The sequence below is a fragment of the Oncorhynchus clarkii genome, chromosome 28, assembly GCF_045791955.1.
Source record: "Oncorhynchus clarkii lewisi isolate Uvic-CL-2024 chromosome 28, UVic_Ocla_1.0, whole genome shotgun sequence".
In the NCBI taxonomy this organism is placed as follows: Eukaryota; Metazoa; Chordata; class Actinopteri; order Salmoniformes; family Salmonidae; genus Oncorhynchus; species Oncorhynchus clarkii.
Window position 1 is genome coordinate 21,329,031 of NC_092174.1, and position 20,151 is coordinate 21,349,181.

Consider the following 20,151-nt stretch of genomic DNA (forward strand, 5'->3'; position numbering starts at 1 on the left):
ACATATAATACAATTGGTTAAATGCACAATGGTGTGAAAAATAATACTGTGAAAAGGTGATTTTTTTCTCTTTAATTCCACTTTTTGTTCGGTTTCTCATAAGCAAAAAAGTTTTATGTTTTCAATGACAGGGAAATATAAATGTTCTCAATTTCTCTCCTGTCAGACATGAACGATTTGTGATTGTGGGGACATATTTTGCCCCATCGTGTATAAGAGTTGAAACTACTCATGATGTTGGATAACAATCATCTCTCAGCATGTTGTTCTTTAATGAAGTCTGATTTCATTAACATACTGTGAAATCTTTCTTCTCTCCAGCAACATTCAATTGGCTTTGTTAGCATGAAACCAAAACTATAAACCCAGTCTCACAGCTTATAAAACAAATATAACTGTGTTAAAAATAAAGAAAATGTGACTCAACTGTCTCAGTGGAGCATAAGTAAAGTGAAAACTCAGAGAATGTGTGTGGGAAGCTTCATACAGTCACTTAGCAACCAATGTAAGTGGGTATGTGTGTTGATAGTCTACATGGAGAATGATGTGTTTGATGACAAAATGTGAAGAGCTCCAAAATCAATGTACTGTATTTTCCTTACTTATAGTCCAACGGTGTCCTTTAATAACCATGTTATAATTGTGCTGGATCAACAAAGCATTGACTGCTATTCTTCTCTCAATACACCCATGGACATCTGTGTTCAGACCAGTGCACCTCAGAGGAGGAAGGGGAGGACCATCCTCCTCAGGTAATTTCATACAAATAAAAATTGCCAAACATTTTAAAGTTATCCTTTTTAGATAAAACTACACTAAATATATCCACGTTCCGAAATAATTGATTAGAACACACTGTTTGCAATTAAGGTCTACCGTAGCCTCAGCAGCACTGTAAGGTAGCACCATGGTGTAGCCAGAGGACAGCTAGCTTCCGTCTTCCTCTGGGTACATTGACTTCAATACAAAACCAAGGAGGTTCATGGTTCTCAACCCCTTCCCTAGACTTACCCAGTAATTATGACAACTTCCAGAGGACATCCTCCAACCAATGAGAGCTCTTGCAGCATGAACTGCCATGTTGTCCACCCAATCAAAGGATCAGAGAATGAATCTAGTACTGAAAGCCTAAGCTACAGCTAGCTAGCACTGCAGTGCATAAAATGTGGTGAGTAGTTGAAGCAAAGAGAGTGAAAGACAATACTTGAACATTTTTGAACAAATTAATTTATTCAGAAATTAAGGAGAAGTAACAGAGAGAGAGAGAGAGAGAGAGAGCTATAAGTGCAGCAGGCTAGTTTAGCCTACTCAAACAGCCGGCTCAAACAGAGGGATGCTATATTGGCTAGCTGGGTATGACTATCCAACACAACACTGGAACTCTTCCAAGTCAAGGTAAGCTTTTGGTTTTACTAATTTATTGCCACCCGAGTAACTGCTAAATTGCTTACTGACTGTACACTGTAACGTTACTGAATGATTGTATCAGGTTTACTAACGTGTTAGTTCTATTAGCTATATTGACAATGACGTTACGTTAACTGATATAGTGACATTCAATATAGGCTGTGTGTAGCAGTTATGATATTGTTTGGCTTGGAAAGGTTTTTTCGCCTGGTCACATGAAGCTGATGTGTTGTGCACTGAAGTCCATAAGCAAAGAGAAAAGGTCAGAGGAAGAGAGTGCATAGATGCGAGAAGGAATACAACGTGACTGCTATGAAAGTGAACTGTGTTTACAAGTGATCAGGGGTGTATTCATTCAGCTGATTCTGTTAAAAAAAAAGTTTCTTAAACAGAATCAAACGGGACAAAACATACCTGAATTTGTAAAAAATAAACTCTCATTTGCAACTGTTGGACTAATGTTTACACACTATTTCTTTCTCTCAACCTATGTGCACCTACACTGTAAACTTTAATTCATAGGTTAGGTTGTAGCAACCTCTAGAGAAAATTTGAGTATCATGTACAGTGGCGATCCGTCATTAAGGGCAGATTTGAAGAGCCCCACCTGTTTTGAGCCCCACCTGTTTAGATAAAAAAAAATATATATATATACACAGTATATACATGGTATATATTTTTTCTTGTTGCCTGTTTTGCATGTTATTTTGGCATTAATACGTGCCACTCGTATTAATACGTACATAAAAGATGATGTATTGAGTTTATAAAGCTGCATACAAACATGGTCTCTTTTTTGCTTTCTTGAGTAAGGCAAGTCCAAAATTTACATTAGAAGTGCCTATCCAAGAAGGCTCAAGGTCATTGGCCACAGATCAAATTACATTAAATCACGTTATATCTACCGTAGCTTTGATTGGACTGGACATATTTTCAAAATCTTAGCTAGCAAGCTAGACAAGCAGTCATCGCCATGAATTACATTGGCAATCTACTGGCAAATCCACAGCACAACAACGATGAGTCCACCGATTCCAAAAATGTATTGTTTGCTGCTGCATAAATGATGTAATATGCCAGAGAGATATTTATAGTGCATCTAAATAAGTAATACTAAGTGTATGTTGTGTAGTAAGCTGTTAGTAGCCCATGTGCCTCACCCTAATAATTTGGTCCCTTTCCCCCTCATAATTTAGCCTCCTGTTCTGACTTGGTGGTGCACATGTAGCCTATAGCCTGTTTTAGAGAAATATCATCATCGTCTAAGAGAAAGAGCTTTTACTGTCTGCTTATATGCCCCCTTTATTTATCCTACAGTTCTGACTTGGTGTACAGTAAGAACAGCTCCATGTTCTGAATTCTGTCGCTGTACATTTCAAAAGTGCTGAACAAATAGTTACATTGACTACGTCCATCATTAATATCTTCATCGAAATTATCCGCTCATCGTTCCCTTATGCCATAGTTTGTACATCTCAATTGCAGAAACCACATTTGTTTAAGCAAGTCCGCCATATACGCTATGTTTTTTGAGAAGGCAGAAAATGAGGCTGGATGAACTGTTTCCCTGCCAGACAAGGCTCCGATAATAGCCAGGTGCAGCGTTGGTAAGGATTCACTTCATGGTGCTGAAAAGAAAGCTCTGCTGTTGGAACAGCTTTATGTAGGCCCTAACAGTTTGTGGGCACTGTTTTTCACTGTTATAGTGCAATTAATCTATTCTTTAGTGTGGTGTTGTGTAGTGGCTTTGCTGGCATGCATGTAAAAATAATGAGTTTGCCCCACCAAGATTTACATGCTAAAATCGCCACGGATCATGTAGTAGCCTAAACCTATCGATGCTGCATTGAACTGGGTGAATGAAATATGAATGACAGTTATCCAATATGCTGTAATAGACATAAGCCTATGCTCATGAAAAAACAACAACATCCTCTCTCATCTTAAATGGAACCGACCGCCACTGGGTCAGACCTGAATGCTAATAGGTCAAACAAACCGAGGGGACACAATTAATCCCATTCTAGCAGAGTAGGTTTGAAATGTATCATCTGCTCTTCTATACTGTCAGTGCATGTGTTTTGTCCAAATACAAATGGAGACTGAATTGCAAACTCCTCATTCAAGATGAGTTGTCACAACCTGACATTAGAGAGCCATTTTATTTCTGAATTTGGTTAGGTCAGGGTGTGATGTGGGGTGGGCATTCTATGATTTGTATTTCTGTGTGTTTGGCCGAGTGTGGTTCCCAATTAGAGGCAGCTGTCTATTGTTGTCGCTGATTGGGAATCATACTTAGGCAGTCTGTTTTGCCACCTTAGTGGTGGGTAGTTGTCTTTGTCAGTGGCCTGTAAAGCCGAAGTGTCTCCTGACCCCGCCTGTCTCAGCCTCCAGTATTTATGCTGCAGTAGTTTGTGTCGGGGGGGGCTAGGGTCAGTTTGTACTTCTCCTGTCTTATCCGGTGTCCTGTGTGAATTTAAGTATGCGCTCTCTTTCTTTCTCTCTCTCGGGGGACCTGAGCCCTAGGACCATGCCTCAGGACTACCTGGCATGATGACTCCTTGCTGTCCCCAGGCCACCTGGCTATGCTGCTGCTCCAGTTTCAACTGTTCTGCCTGCGGCTATGGAATCCTGACCTGTTCACCGGACGTGCTACCTGTCCCAGACCTATTATTTGACCATGCTGGTCATTTATGAACATTTGAACATCTTGGCCATGTTCTGTTATAATCTCCACCCGGCACAGCCAGAAGAGGACTGGCCACCCCTCATAGCCTGGTTTCTTCCTAGGTTCTGGCCTTTCTAGGTAGTTTTTCCTAGCCAACATGCTTCAACACGTGCATTGTTTGGGGTTTTAGGCTGGGTTTCTGTACAGCACTTTGAGATAACAGCTGATGTACGAAGGGCTATATAAATAAATTTGATTTGAAGTAAGCTTCATGGTCGTTTCCTTATTCTTTGTTTTGTTGGCGACATTTATAAATAAAAAGAAATGTACGCTCACCATGCTGCACCTTGGTCCGGTCATTTCCACCCTGACGACGATCGTGACATGAGTGAACAGAAAATAAATGTAGACAAAATATAACATGGCATATAATTGGATGAGTTTTCAACTAGTGATTTGCCTTTGCAACAAAAAATATTGGGCAATCACATGACACAGAGCCATCCAATTGCTATAATTGAGATGTGTGTTTTCAAAATCTCCCACTGACATGGAAGAAAGAGCTCTTAAGGAAGTTCATTGAGGAGAAGAACAATTAGTGAACTATTACTTTAGCATACAGTTTAATAGTACATCATGATGACTAATTAAGTAAAGTGAAATTAGTAAACATGGGGGAAATTAGATAACATGTTATTTTACTCAGTGAAGCATTTAGGAGATGTCAAGTAAGTAGACTAACTATTTCCAATAGAAAATGATTGTTCAAGGCCCTCATGTTCTCAACATTTAAGCAGGTGCAAGTCAGAGGACAAAACATGTACAAACTGCATCTGGGATCCTCTTCTTATTTCAAGAGCCGTCCCTAAATAAACACAAAGCAAAGCATGTAAGTACAAGAAGGCCTGATCAACACATCTCATATTGGGAACACTACAGTGCCACTTAAGCAGTGAGAACTTCACTTTTCAGCTTTCATATTAGCAGTTTGCACACAGGTAAGAGAAGTTGCATGTCTGTAAATACCGTGTGTTGACGAACTGCCTCATTTATTTGATCTGACCAGGATTCTATTGTCCCCTCTGCATTCATTATGATAAGTATAAGACTAATACATTACACAACAGATTGGTCTTATGCTTGTGGTTTTTATAATAAAACATGTTTTCAGAGGCTGTTGGTCTCAGATATGGCATGAAGCAGTTTATTCATTTCTTCAAATTCATGGGAGAATATTTGTGGATTAATTAAGGGACGGACAAAATATGAAGCAATATATGGACATCATTCTCATCTGCCAACATCAATATATGAACATCATACTCATGTGCAACAGCGCACATGCTGGGGACTGAACAGCACATGCTGGTACAAAACAAGGCCTAAAAATGAATAATAATATAGGTATTTATACTACACTCTTAGAAAAAAAGTTGCTATCTAGAACCTAAAAAGGTTCTTCGGCTGTCCCCATAGATACTTTGAAAAAACCTTTTTGGGTTCCATGCAGAACCCTTTTCACAGAGGGTTCTACATTGAACTCAAAAGGGATACCTGGAACCAAAAAAGGTTCTCCAATGGGGACACTGTATCTGTACGCTGTAGTAACTTACTTCCGAAATCTACAGTACAGAACATGAAAGCTGGGGGGTTATGCTAGCCATAAATAATGTAGAGGATGTACTCAGACCCCATGGTCATATTTCAAAAGCAAACGGTAGCTATTGGGAATGTTTAATGAGGCTTCATATCAAAATGGCTTTTCCTCATTGTTTCAGGTCGTCCTTCACATCGTAGTGTTTATGTTCCAATATGCTTCTGTGAATAAGAGATATCGTTAACAAACAAGACTTAAAGAAGGGGAAGGTTTATAATGTTCAGGTTCTAGAGTTTGCATGGAAATCTCTTTTTCCAGCTGGTGTCGTTGTCTCATATCAATGACAGGTCAAAAACTCTTCCACTCACACATTTTTTGTCAAGCAAGTGATATGATGATGATGATTATAGATAGTCGCGGCTATTATAGACATTGGTTGAAGCTCAGTGTTAAATTAAAATCACCCTGCCATCACATCTAAGCCAATATGACACCAATCTCGATGAAAATTCGCAAATCAACTTGATTGGGGGTACACAACACACTCCCCACCTCTCGTCATGAACAGTCCGGCTGTTAGAGAACCACATACCAGATTTTTTAACAGGTTCATTAGCAATTGATTTTAAAGAGTATTTCTTGCGCCTACCTAGATCAAATTCTATTAAAATAAGACTATAGCGTCATTAATGTGACCATTAATTAGACTTGTCAGATTGACCAAATTTGTAGGTGCAACAGTTTATTAAACGTATAATTTATCGTTCTCACGTGCTCATTTCTGTCCGTTAAGAAACCAACAATGTGCTACCTTTTCGTAGAATTTCTGACAATGCTGACATATTTTTTTAACACTGGTCGGTTGCTTAGCAACAACAGAGCTGCTTGCACCATGCTGCCAGTCAGAATAAGTTTAATTATTCAGACCCTTTAACATATTCCAAATTTTACTACGTTACAGCCTCATTATAAAATTTGCTAAATCAAATTTTTTCCCTCATCAATCTACACACATAACCCCATAATGACAAAGCAAAAACAGTTTTTCTGAAATGTTTGCAAATTTTTTGAAAATAAAAACTGAAATATTACATTTGCATAAGTATTCAGACCCTTTACTCAGTACTTTGTTGAAGCACCTTTGGCAGTGATTACAGCTTCAAGTCTTCTTGGGTATGACACTGCAAACTTGGCACACCTGTATTTGGGGAGTTTCTCCCATTCTTCTCTGCAGATCCTCTCAAGCTCTGTCAGTTTGGATGGGGAGCGTCGCTGTACAGCAATTTTCAGGTCTCTCCAGAGATGTTAGATCCGGTTCAAGTCCGGGCTCTGGCTGGGCCACTCAAGGACATTCAGAGACTTGTCCCGAAGCCACTCCTGCATTGTCTTGGCTGTGTGCTTAGGGTCGTTGACCTGATGGAAGATGAACCTTCGCCCCAGTCTGAGGTCCTGAGCGCTCGGGAGCATGTCTTCATAAAAGATCTCGCTGTACGTTGCTCTGTTCATCTTTCCCTCATTCCTGACTAGTCTTCCAGTCCCTGCCGCTGAAAAACATCCCCACAACATGATGCTGCCTCACCCATGCTTCACCGTGAGGATGGTGCCAGGTTTCCTCCAGACGTGACACTTGGCATTCAGGCCAAAGAGTTCAAACTTGGTTTCATGAGAATCTTGTTTCTCATGATCTGAGAGTCATTTTGTGCTTTTTGGTAAACTCCAAGTGGGCTGTAATGTGCTTTTTACTGAGAAGTGGCTTCCATCTGGACACTCTACCATAAAGGCCTGATTGGTGGAGTGCTGCAGAGATGCTTGTCCTTCTGGAAGGTTTTCCCATCTCCACAGAGGAACTCCAGAGCTCTGTCATTGGGTTCTTGGTCACCTCCCTGACCAAGGTCCTTCTCCCCCGATTGCTCAGTTTGGCCAGGAGGCCAGCTCTAGGAAGAGTCTTGGTGGTTCCAAACTTCTTCCATTTAAGAATGATGGAGGCCACTGTGTACTTAGAGACCTTCAATGCTGCAGAAATGTTTTGGTACCCTTCCCCTCGACATAATCCTGTCTCGGAGCTCTACGGACAATTCCTTCAACCTCATTGCTTGGTTTTTGCTCTGACATGAACTGTCAACTGTGGGATCTTATGTAGACAGGTGTGTGCCTTTCCATAATGTCCAATCAATTTAATTTACCACAGGTGGACTCCAAGTTGTAGAAACATCTCAAGGATAATCAATGGAAACAGGATGTACCTGAGCTGAATTTCAAGTCTCATAGCAAAGGGTCTATTTGCAATAAATTAGCAAAAATGTTTACAAATCTGTTTTTGCTTTGTCATTATGGGGTATTTGTGTAGAGTGACTATATTTTGGAATAAGGCTGTAATGTAACAAAATGTGGAAAAAGTCAAGGGGTCTGAATACTTTCCGAATGCACTGTATGTGAACAAACATAGGCTACTGTAGATATCTAGCTATATAGTGGTATTCAAGCTGACGTTACTCAAAAAATGCTAACAGATATTTAGATTAGCTAGGTAGCTAGTTAGCTGACTTTACCTAGCTACCTGGTGCTTAGAGCGTTGGGCCAGTAACCGAAAGGTTGCTGGATCGAATCCCAGAGATGACCAGGTAAAAATCTGTCGTCCTGCCCCTGAGCAAGGCAGTTAACCCACTGTTCATGTAGTAACCAAAAAAAATGTTAAACAAATCCAAATATATTTTAGATTTTATAGGCTTCAAATAGCCACCCTTTGCCTTCATGACAGCTTTGCATGCTCTTGGCATTCTCTCAACCAGCTTCATGAGGTAGTCACCTGGAATGCGTTTAAATTAACAGGTGTGCCTTGTTAAAAGTTAATTTGTGGATTTTTTTCCTTCGTCATGCCTTTGAGCCAATCATTTATGTTGTGACAAGGAAGAGGGGGTATACAGAAAATAGCTCTAGTTGGTAAAAGACCAAGTACATATTATGGCAAGAACAGCTCAAATATGACAGTCCGTCATTATTTTAAGACATGAAGGTCAGTCAGTCTGGAACATTTCCAGAACTTTGAATGTTTCTTCAAGTGCAGTCACATAAACCATCAAGCGCTATGATGAAACTTGCTCTCATGAGGACCGCCACATGTCCTCATGCTGCAGAGGATAAGTTCATTTGAGTTACCAGCCTCAGAAATTGCAGCCCAAATAAATGCTTCACAGAGTTCAAGTAACAGACACATCTCAACATCAACTGTTCAGCGGAGACTGCGTGAATCAGGCCTTCATGGTTGAATTGCTGCAAAGATACCACTACTTAAGGACACGAATAATAAGAGACTTTCTTGGGCGAAGAAACACGAGCAATGGACATTAGACAGGTGGACATTTGTCCTTTGGTCTGGAGTCCAAATTGGATCAGTTTGGTTCCAACTGCAGTGTCTTTATGAGACGCGGTGTGGGTGAACGGATGATCTCTGCATGTGTATTTCCCATCGTAACGCATGGAGGACGAGGTGTTATGGTGTGGGAGTATGGAACTCCGTTTGGGTCTTAAAGCATGTGGTCAAAACGCAATATATTTAATGCTGCGTTAGTAAAGCAAGTAAGTGCAGGTGCTCAATTAACGCGTTCAGGCACTAAATTAACCCGTACACGCGCCAAATAAGCGCGTTCAACATGTGCTAAATAAACGGCTGCAAGTGGTCCTGCACATGTCAAATTAACCCCTACAGCTGCTAAATATACACCTACACACGCTAACTTAACGAGTTCTTTAATATGCTAATTTCACCAGCCAATTTCCCTAGCTCCTCCTTTCATTAAATCGGTGTACAGTCAGATTGATGCAACAATACCACAATTGAAGATGGCGAGAAGGAACTTCCATATCCGCTGCAAACAAACCCTAAATGACTGCACTCGGCTTCTGCTCTCCAATAATCCTGGACTTGATTTCGTTGTAATGAATGTTTGTATTTAAATGGCTGGATTGCTAAATTAGCTACTCATTCGCTTGTAAACGTTCCTTAGCCGCACACCCCGGCCATAGCCACAGTGAACTGCGCCGTCTTTACATTTTTACAGCCCTACTAGTTACATAAAGGTGATTTATTATGAAGGAGTACTGACGTCAAACGTGTTTTTGTATTTTTAGGCAAAACAACAACTGACGGTCTAACACTTTAGGCAGGCTGGCTGGCTAGCTATAATTTCAATGCTACCTAGCCTTAGCCGCGCTAGCTCGCGATTAGCATGAAAACATTTACAAAGCTCACAAAGCTCATTTGACCTAGGACAACCCTGTAAAAACTTTGCTAATATCTACAATATATCAGCTTTCCAACAGCACAGATATTAATTTTGAATACTCTTGGAAATATGAATATTTCGTCTAAGCCTATGATGTAGAAATGAACAACTTCAAACATAAACCAGGGACGTTAACATTAGTCCTATGACACTGTTCGAATAGGAATCTCAGTCCCATTCATGGTCTCTATTTTCACAAAACGGTCATCTTGCAGAATGGAAACCATGCAGAGGAGCCATGAGTGGGCTAGGGGGAGGCTGATAAATGTTGGGTGTGGTTGGGTTTACTGTTGACCAAGAACAAATAAAATGGGCAGCAGGAGAACAAATAGTGAAAAAAACTACATTTTTTATTTTTTTTCCCCACTGTTCGTTCTCCTGCTGCCCATTCTATTCGTTCTTGGTCAACATTTCTATTTAAGTCCATTTCTATTTAAGTCTAGGCTTTAAAATCTATTATTATACAAACATTACTTGGCCACAATTTGTGACAGTTACTATAATTTAAAAGTGTTTTTGGAATGGGGGTTGGGCTGGGTCACAATACATTAAGTAGCCTAAACACAGTGTATTATTGTTACAACCAGTTCCAGTTACCGGGCTCCACGGACTTGGAGAGGAGCTAGAGGTGCACCTTGTTATGCCATCACTCAAGAGCAACTGAGGTATCTGATGTCCTGTGCTTTCAGTGTGTCTCAATGGCAGATATTCTACATGTGTCCTGATCGACAGTCAAATGTCATCTAAGGTCAGTTGTGCTTGGGAGTAATGCTATAAACTACAGACTTTAGATGCATGGTTTCCAGTTTCTTACCAATCAAACCATGTATAATGACTACAATCAAGACAGGACTTTAAAATGATGATGATATGCATTACCTCATCCCTGTCCATTGAAGTGTCTGGGAAAAAAGTAACAATCTGTCACATGTACTGTTATATTCTGACAAGTCAGACTTGGCTCTGGATAGAAATATTAAGGACTTGGTGGCTGGGAACGACAAACGTGGACCGGAGGCTGTTCAATCACAATTCAGGGCTCTGGGTGGAGAGAGTGAGGGACAGCATGCTCCGTGTTAACCCGAGGGCGGCTGCCCTCAGAGCCATGTCGCAGAGGCTGCATAGAAGGTCATACCGTGTTGCTGGACCAAACTCGTTATGGCACCTTGATGGAAACCCCAAACTGAAAAGGTTTGTGATAGACACAATTATATCACTGGTGAGAAGTTGTTCATTGTAACATCTCAAATTGTTCATCAACAACTTGTTCATCAACAACAGTTCAGTGACAGTTCAGTAAGCAATGGCCCTTGATACCATATGTCACTCGTGGATAATAATTGGTTTATTGTGTTTCTGCTACTTCTGTGATTGATAGAATATCTGCATCGTGAAATGACCAAACATGCTAATATTGAGGACACACGGAGGCAAAAACAGTTGGAGCAAAGTATTTGTGCCTAAGTGTGAACAACAGGAGAGTCTGTCCTCTTGACTCTTCAAGAGGACAATTATTAAATAATAGTTTTCCCTCAGCAATCTACACACAATACCCCATAATGACAAAGTGAAAAAAGGGTTTTTAAAAAACAGAAATACCTTATTTACATAAGTATTCAGCTGTTAAATTCAATTGATTGGATATGATTTGGAAAGGCACACATCTGTCTATATAAGGTCCCACAGTTGGTGGTGCGTGTCTGAGCAAAAACCAAGCCATGAGGTCGAAGGAATTGTCCGTACAGCTCCGAGACAGGATTGTGTCGATGCACATATCTGGGGAAGGGTACCAAAACCTGTTTTTGGATTATGGGGTATTGTGTGTAGATTGATGAGGAGAAAAAAACAATTTAATCAATTTTAGAATAAGGGTTTAATGAAGCAAAATGTGGAAAAGGTCAAGGGGTCTGAATACTTTCTGCAGACAATGTAGCCCTAGACACCACCACCTACACTCATTAAAACTTCTTCGGGATTGGTGTCCCTTCCACGGGACAGTTGAGCTAACAAAGGCTAGTGCGATTAGCATGAGGTTGTAAGTAACAAGAACATTTCCCAGGACATAGACATATCTGGTATTGGCAGAAAGCTTAAATTATTCTTAATCTAACTGCACTGTCCAATTTACAGTAGCTATTACAGTGAAAGAATACCATGCTAATGTTTGAGGAGAGTGCACAATTTTGAATATGAAAAGATATTAATAAAAAAATTAGGCACATTTGGTACAACATTTTGAAAAGCAATGCAATGGTTCATTGGATCAGTCTAAAACTTTTTACATACGCTGTAAACACAAAATCTAAATTGCACCTGGGCTGGAATAATACTTTATGGCCTTTCTCTTGCATTTCAAAGATGATGGTACAACATTTTTTTTACAAAAGAACGGTTGGTTTTTTTCTTTGTATTAACTTTTACCAGATCTATTATGTTGTATTCTCCTACATTCCTTTCACATTTCCACAAACATGAACGTGTTTCCTTTCAAATGGTACCAAGAATATGCATGTCCTTGCTTCAGGGCCTGAGCTACAGGCAGTTAGGGGCGGATCCTTCCCATTCCACTACTTTAACCCTAACTACTCCTGCACTGTGCCAACGGCCTGGGAGGATGGGACACCACCCCTCAACACACACTCTAATTCTTCTGAAGTCAACTATTGTATACCCAAATGCATCTCCGCAGCTGCCACCACAACATATATTTCCTGTGATTCACGTTCCATTTCTGCAGTACAGTTGATAATCATTGCTATGAACGCTTAGAAGCCAACCTTAATGAAGCATAAATCACTCGTTAGCCTATCCCTCTGTGCTCGCACAAATGTACTACTAACTGGAATCCTCTCAGCATCCCTCACCCCTGACCCATCCTCCTCTACTTTCTTCACTGCCTCAGCATACAACACCTTCTGCACTACTCTGACTCTGGCCACTTCAACCTGCCTCTCACGCACTGTACACTTCCGATCCCCAGTAACATGGGCAGCCCTACAGTTTACACACACAACTTTATCCACTGAAACGACACAATCTTCTGTCCCATGCCCTCCTGCTCACTATCTTGGAATCTACTTCCTACATACTGCTGCAAAATGACTATAAATGTTGCACCTGAACCAATGCAGTGGATTCGTAAAAAAAGCTCTAACGGGATAACTGATATATCCTAAAATGACTTTGTCGGGTAAAGACTGTCTCAAAACTCAAAAGGAACGGTTGGTTTTTTCTTTGTATTAACTTTTACCAGATCTATTATGTTGTATTCTCCTACATTCCTTTCACATTTCCACAAACATCAACGTGTTTCCTTTCAAATGGTACCAAGAATATGCATATCCTTGCTTCAGGGCCTGAGCTACAGGCAGTTAGGGGCAGATCCTTCCCATTCCACTACTTTAACTCTAACAGAGTTAAGGTTAAAGAGTGAGCCCTCTGTTTCACCACGCTCCCCCCCAGGTCGGTGACGAACCAAAATGACGGGTGTCACAAACACCAGGAATCTCCAACTTCAATTGTTCAATCTCCACTCATAACGCTACCCCAGAAATCACTCCTTTCAATGGTGCCCTTTTCTGAAGAATACTGCAAGAAACAGATCTTGACCCAAGTTGTGTGACACGGAGTGCCTGCTCCCTCTGATCAGAAGAGAAAAAAGCAAATATCACAAGTCCCATACCGGTTACCTTCACTGATTCAACTGCATCCAACTTTTCTCACCCAACCTGAAACCACAAATGGATCCGCCAAAAGGCAAGGGCGCACTTTATTTCCTGTCTTACCGCCGACGCCCCGCTGTGAACACCTGTGTGAAACCAGTCACAATAATGATTAGGCACAATAGCAGAATTTGCGGTTTGCCTTCAAAATAAAAATCCCCCTGCCGTGTCTTTGGCTTTGCCGGATTAAGTGATATGACATGCTATTCTATAAGATAATTTATCTGTAATTAATATTTCCTGATTAGTCTAATGGGGCAGCAGGGTAGCCTAGTGGTTAGAGCTTTGGACTAGTAACCGGAAGGTTGCAAGTTCAAACCCCCGAGCTGACAAGGCACAAATCTGTCGTTCTGCTCCTGAATAGGCAGTTAACCCACTGTTTCTAGGCAGTCATTGAAAATAAGAATTTGTTCTTAACTTACTTGCCTAGTTTAAAATTATACTTTTTTAAAATCAGGTAAATGTAATTAACTAGAAAGTCGGGGCACCACAAAATAATGTTTATAGAGCTGTTATCTTTTGAATAAACTCTAAAATACTTTTACATCAATTGCAGTCAACATTCAATTGTCACCTTATTCAGTCTCATCTGAAAGTTGTAAATTCTTGGTTATCTTCACGAACCCTGGCTAACAAGTTGAAACAGCAATACAAAATGTGGTTTAATTATTTATTTACTAAATACCTAAATAATCAAACAGAATTACATCTACACAGAATGGATCATACATTGATTACAAATTGTCATAAAGGAAAACATCCCTAGCGGACGTAACAGATATGACAGCTTGTTACACAAAGAAAGGGGAGTTGGGTTTGAGTGAAAGAGCGGGAAGACGGAGGAGCAAAAATGTTTTGTGTCTCTATCGGGCCGTAGGCAGCTATGCTATCGCAAATACAGTATCTTATGCATTCTAAATAACCGCCCATTTTAAAGAGGAGAATGCAATAAATATTTACTCTGAGCTGCGCTTCGGTAGATTGGTCATCAATTGAAGGCGGGTTGGTCCAGCATAGATCTCTGGTCCTCTGAAGAATGTCTCTGGTGGTAAACTGGTTACGTTGTAGTATCGTTGTGTGTGTTAAACTGGATACGTCGTCCGTCCTTTCCTAGCCCACGTTTACAGCGACTGCTGCTAACTCAACGGCTAGGAGGTATCACTTCTGGAGTGAATAAGAGTTCAAAGTTCATACCATGTTGCCATACTTTTAAGCTCATGCTATATTCTGGCTGGTATAGTCGAAATTCATCCTTTCGGCGTGTTGACAATCATCTTCACGTTGAAATTCGATGCTAATTTAAGTAGGTTATTATCTGAACCCTTTTAACATAGGACCGTCGCCCTAATGTCCTCGGAACAGAACGTTTTCTCAAAAGGGGCTTATATAGGGTTGGGAGAGAGGGCCGTGTTTCATAGTTTGCAACCACTGTGTGTTCACATGGGCGGGTCCACTGAGTTGAGCATAGTTCACTCATGAAAACCAATTCTCTCATTTAGGAGCTAAAATTACATTTAATCTTTTCACAAATAGTTTCACATTTAAACATTTAAATTGCACAACAATTCCATGTGAATCTGATAACTAGAATGTGTAGACTTTCCAAGATACAGTTTATGTCGTCCTATCATCAGTAATCATGTCTCAGATGCCAACTGAACTGACATCATATCCATTAAGTCCCAACGCATATTTTCAACTGGTTGGATTACTGGTTGGTTCCGTTTCCCATCTTTTGATGTCACCAGACTCTCTCTCAATGTTAACAAAGGCTTTACTCGAGTCACATCGGTAGAGTAGAGAGAGGAAAAAGGGGAAAGGTATTTATGGGGGTCATAAACCTCCCCCATCATGCCAATGACATGACACCCCATTGAAAGTGATTAAAACTGATACAAATAGTGGAATCATGCCATATTTGGACTAGATAATGCTAAACAAGGGCAGGGTATATTAGCCGTGGTATATTGGCTATATACCACACCCCCTGGGGCCTTATTGCATAATTATAATGTGGCATAATAATTCTGCATAATCACCTTCCGGTGTAAATCCCAGGAAATTAAAAACAAAAAACAATGTTTTAAGTGAGAATAGGCATTGGTCTGAAGCCAAAAAATAAAGGAAATTCAAATGAACACCGCAGAATTTTTTCTATTTTATTACATGTTTTACTAAAATAAAGAATTAAGGAAATACAGGCATGCACCACATTACTATTTGACAAAGCAGCTCAATCAAGCCTGATGGTCTTAAAAGCAAAGCTTGCATTCATTTAATAAAAAAAGCATGAAAGGAGAGCGTAATGGGATAATGTCTTACTGTGCTGTGTGAAGAATCAAATACTTTACCTCACTCTAAGAGCATGAATTAGGCTGTTTGAGAAGGTTTGAATCCTAAGCAACCTGCCTACACATAGTTTGAAGTAGAATAACAACATAGCTACTGTAGTAGGTCAAAGCTGTGTGCTGGAAAACCTTGGTAGAGCATGGGGTGGAATAGGCATTGTGGTGCTTGTGAATTTCATTTATTTTTCGGCTTCAGACCAATATCTACTCTCACTTAAACCATAGCTTTTTGTTTTTAATTTCCTAACCTATTGGTTCGATTGGTTCTCTATTTGAGAAAGAGAGATTCAATTCCCTTTGAGTGTAAAGACATCAAATGTGCAGCGTACGCCGTACGCCGTACGTGCATCTGTCACTGTCTCTGTCTCCGTGAGTTTAAACCTTTTATACTACATCACTGAATGCCCTTGGCCTCTGGATAGGAAAAGACTGTGGATGAAGCCTTGATCATGCACAGAGAGTAATGTTAAGTGATACCATTGAAACAAGTGTGTCATATGACAACAGGTGCATATCAGTGGACAAAACATGATGTACAAACTGCATCTGGGATCCGCGTCTTATTTCAAGAGCCATCCCAAATAAACGCAACGCAAAGCATGTAAGTACAAGAAGGCCTGATCAACACATCTCATATTGGGAACACTCCAGTGCCACTTAAGCAGTGAGAACTTCACTTTTCAGCTTTCATATCAACCATTTGCAAACAGATAAGAGAAGTTGCATTTCTGCAAGTATTGTATGTGCTGACGAACTAGTTTGCATCCATTCCTGCCTCAATTTTTTTGATCTGACCAGGATTCTATTGTCCCCTTATGATGGGTATAAGAGTAATACATTACACAACATATTGATCTTAAGTTTGTTGTTTTTTATAAAAAATATATGTTTTCAGAGGCTGTTGTTGTCAGATATAGTACGGAACTTTTTTTTTCAAATTCATGGACAGATTTTTGTGGATTTGTGGATCAAATATGGGTCAGACATAATATGAAGCAATATATGCACGTAATTCTTGTCACGTTTTGACCTTAGTTCCTTTGTTTTGTCTTTTGTTTTAATATGGTCAGGGCGTGAGTTGTGTGGGTTGTCTATGTCAGTTTTTCTATGATTTTCTATTTCTGTGTTTGGCCTGGTATGGTTCTCAATCAGAGGCAGCTGTCAATCGTTGTCCCTGATTGAGAACCATATTTAGGTAGCCTGTTTTCAGTTGTGTTTGGTGGGTGGTTGTTTTCAGTCTTTGTGTGTCTACATCAGACAGAACTGTTCCGGTTGTTTCTTTGTTGTTTTGTTAATCAGTGTTCAGTTTACTTTATTAAAAAGATGAACACGTACCACGCTGCGCATTGGTCCTCACCTTCTTCCCACGACTGCCGTTACAATTCTCATCTGCCAACATCAATATATGAACATCACACTCATGTGCAACAGCGCACATGCTGAGTACTAAACAGCACATGCTGGTTCAAAACAAGGCCTGAACATGAATAATAATATAGGTATTTATAGTACACTCTTAGAAAAAAAGTTGCTATCTAGAACCTAAAAGGGTTCTTCGGCTGTCCCCATAGAACCCTTTGAAGAACACTTTTTGGTTTCAGGTAGGACACTTTTGGTTCCAGATAGATACCTTTTGGGTTCCAAGTAGAATATTTTCCACAGGGGGTTCTACAATGAACTCAAAAGGGCTCTACCTGGAAACAAAAAAGGTTCTCCAATGGGGACAGTCAAAGGACCCTTTTGGAACCCTTTTTAATGAGTGTGTCTGTATGCTGTAGTAACTTACTTCCAAAATCTACCGTACAGTCATTGGCGACCAGTCATTCAGGGCAGGTGGTGCACAAGAAGGACCGCCAAGCCACCTTCCTGTTCAAGTGAGCACAGCACAACGCTGAGTCCAAAAATGTCTTGTATGCTGCTGCATTAATTATGTAATATTCCATGGAGATGTGTTTACTGTAGCTAAGAAAGTAATACTAAGTGTATGTTGTGTAGTAAGCTGTTAGTAGCCCATGTGCCTCACCCTAATAATTTGATCCCTTTCCCCCTCATAATTTAGCCAACTGTTCTGACATGGCGGTGCACATGTAACCTATAGCCTGTTTTTGAGAAATGTTATCATCAAATATTTAAAGAGCTTTCATTGTCTGCTTATATGTCCCATTTATTTATCCTACAGTTCTGACTTGGTGTACAGTAAGAACGGCCCATGTTCTGAATTCTGTCGCTGTACATTTTAAAAGTGCTGAACAAATAGTTATATTGACTACGTCCATCTTAGCTCGCTCATTGTCTTAATCGAAATTACGGATGGTAATTACGGATGGTAAAATAAGGGAACGCTCATCGTTCCCTTATGCCATAGTTTGTACATCTCAATTGTCAGTAGAAACCACATTTGTTTAAGCTAGTCAGTTACCCTGGGGCGGCAGGGTAGCCTAGTGGTTAGAGTGTTGGGTTAGTAACCGGAAGGTTGCAAGTTCAGAATCCCCGAGGTGACAAGGTACAAATCTGTCTTTATGTCCCTGAACAGGCAGTTAACCCACTGTTCCTAGGCCGTCACTGAAAATAAGTATTTGTTCTCAACTGACTTGCCTAGTTAAAAAAAATATCAGCTATGATTTTTTTTAAAGGCAGTAAATGAATAAACTGACATTAACCAGGTGCAGTGCTGGTAAGGATTTACTCCATGGTGCTGAAAAGAAAGCTCTGCTGTTGGAACAGCTTTATGTAGGCCCTAACAGTTTGCGGCCACCGTTTGTCACCGTTATAGTACAATTCATGTATTATTTACGCTGATTCGGTGTGCGAGTTCATTAGAACGTGCGTTGAAGATGTCGTTCCCATAGCAACGATTAAAACATTCCCTAACCAGAAACCGTGGATTGATGGCAGCATTCGTGTGAAACTGAAAGCGCGAACCACTGCTTTTAATCAGGGCAAGGTGTCTGGTAACATGACCGAATACAAACAGTGCAGCTATTCCCTCCGCAAGGCTATCAAACAAGCTAAGCGTCAGTACAGAGACAAAGTAGAATCTCAATTCAACGGCTCAGACACAAGAGGCATGTGGCAGGGTCTACAGTCAATCACGGACTACAGGAAGAAATCCAGCCCAGTCACGGACCAGGATGTCCTGCTCCCAGGCAGACTAAATAACTTTTTTGCCCGCTTTGAGGACAATATAGTGCCACTGACACGGCCTGCAACGAAAACTTGCGGTCTCTCCTTCACTGCAGCCAGGTGAGTAAGACATTTAAACGTGTTAACCCTCGCAAGGCTGCAGGCCCAGACGGCATCCCCAGCCGCGCCCTCAGAGCATGCGCAGACCAGCTGGCCGGTGTGTTTACGGACATATTCAATCAATCCCTATACCAGTCTGCTGTTCCCACATGCTTCAAGAGGGCCACCATTGTTCCTGTTCCCAAGAAAGCTAAGGTAACTGAGCTAAACGACTACCGCCCCGTAGCACTCACTTCCGTCATCATGAAGTGCTTTGAGAGACTAGTCAAGGACCATATCACCTCCACCCTACCTGACACCCTAGACCCACTCCAATTTGCTTACCGCCCAAATAGGTCCACAGACGATGCAATCTCAACCACACTGCACACTGCCCTAACCCATCTGGACAAGAGGAATACCTATGTGAGAATGCTGTTCATTGACTACAGCTCAGCATTTAACACCATAGCACCCTCCAAACTTGTCATCAAGCTCGAGACCCTGGGTCTCGACCCCGCCCTGTGCAACTGGGTACTGGACTTCCTGACGGGCCGCCCCCAGGTGGTGAGGGTAGGCAACAACATCTCCTCCCCGCTGATCCTCAACACTGGGGCCCCACAAGGGTGCGTTCTGAGTCCTCTCCTGTACTCCCTGTTCACCCACGACTGCGTGGCCACGCACGCCTCCAACTCAATCATCAAGTTTGCGGACGACACAACAGTGGTAGGCTTGATTACCAACAACGACGAGACGGCCTACAGGGAGGAGGTGAGGGCCCTCGGAGTGTGGTGTCAGGAAAATAACCTCACACTCAACGTCAACAAAACTAAGGAGATGATTGTGGACTTCAGGAAACAGCAGAGGGAACACCCCCCTATCCACATCGATGGAACAGTAGTGG